Genomic DNA, 1,757 nt, shown 5'->3' with positions numbered 1-1,757 from the left:
TCCCTCAACATCTGGGGATTACAATTAAAGATGGGATTTGGGTGGGGACACAAAACCTAACCATCTATTGCACCCCGATCCCTGCCAAATCTCATGTCCCTTTCACATTTCAAACCCAATAATGCCTTCTCAACAGTCTTAATTCATTCCAGCATTCATCCAAAAGTTCAAGTCCAAAGTTTCATCTGAGACAAGGCAAGTCCCTTCCACCTAGGAGCCTGTAAAATCAGAAGCAAGTTAGTTACTTCCAAGATACAATGAGGATACAGGCAATGAATCCTATTCCAAATGGGAGAAATTGGCCAAAACAAAGAGGCTACAGGTCCATGCATGTCCAAAATCAAGTGGGTAGTCATTAAATCTTAAAGCTTCTAAATAATATCTTTTGACTCCACTTCTCACATCCAGCTCATGCTGATGCAAGGGGTAGGCTCCTGCAGTCTTGGGATGCTCCAACTCTGTGGCATTTTAGGGTACAGCCTGCCCCTGGCTGCTTTCACTGGTTGATGTTGAGTGTCTGTGACTTTTCCAGGAGCATGGTGTAAGTTGTCAGTGGATCTGCTATTCTGGGGTCTGGAGGATGGTGACCCTCTTCTCACAACTCCAATAGGCAGTGCTCCAGTGGGGACTCTGTGTGGGGGATCGAATCCCACATTTTCCTTCCATACTGCCCAAGGAGAGGTTCTTCATGAGGCCTCCATCCCTGGACCAAATTTCTGCCTGGATATCCAGGCATTTTCATACAACCTCTTAAATCTAGGTGGAGGCTCCCAAACCTCAACTGTTGACTTCTGTGTACCTGCAGGTCCAACACCACATGGAAGCCACCAAGGCTTGGGGCTTGTACCTTCTAAAGCAATAGACTGAGATGTATGTTTGTCCCTTTTAGGTATGGCTGAGATGCAGACCACCAAGTCCCAAGACTTCATAAAGCAGCCAGGCCCTGGGCCTAGCCCGGGAAACTGTTTTTTCCTCCTAGACCTTGAGGCCTGTGATGGGAGGGGCTGCCATGAAGACCTTTGACATGCCCTGAAGACATTTTCCCCATTCTCTTGGTAATTAACATTTGAGTTCTTGTTACTTATGCAAATTCCTGCAGCTGGCCTGAATTTTTTCCCAGAAAATGGGGTTTTCTTTTCTATTGCATCATCAGGCTGCAAATTTTTCAAACTTTTATGTTCTACATCGCTTATAACATCACTTCCAATTTCAGATCATCTGTCTCATGTTCAATATTCCATAGATCTCTAGGGCAGGAGCTAGTGTCTTTGCTAAAGCACAGCACAAGTGACTTTTACTCCAGTTCCCAATAAGTTCCTCATCTCCATCTGAGACCACCTCAGTCTGGACTTTTTTGTTCAAATCACTGTCAGCATTTGGTCAAAACCATTAAACAAGTCTCTAGGATGCTCCAAACTTTCCCACATCTTCCTGTGTGCTGAGCCCTCCAAACTATCTTTTTACCCATTTCCAAAGTCGTTTCCACATTTTTGAATATCTTTATAGCAGTGCCCTTCTACCTCAGTACTAATTTATTGTATTATATTCGTCATTTTCACACTTCTATAAATAACTGCCTGAGACTGAGTACTTTATAAAGGAAAGAGGTTTATTTGTCTCACAATTCCACATGGCTGGGGAGGCTTCAGGAAACTTATAATCATGGTGTAAAGGGAAGCAGGCACATCTTACGTGGTGTCAGACAAGATAGAGAGTGTGAGTGAAGGATTAAGTTGCCAAACAGTTATAAAACCATC

This window comes from Mandrillus leucophaeus, unplaced genomic scaffold, assembly GCF_000951045.1.
Source record: "Mandrillus leucophaeus isolate KB7577 unplaced genomic scaffold, Mleu.le_1.0 Scaffold1182, whole genome shotgun sequence".
NCBI lineage: Eukaryota > Metazoa > Chordata > Mammalia > Primates > Cercopithecidae > Mandrillus > Mandrillus leucophaeus.
Note: the sequence above shows the minus strand (reverse complement) of the source record.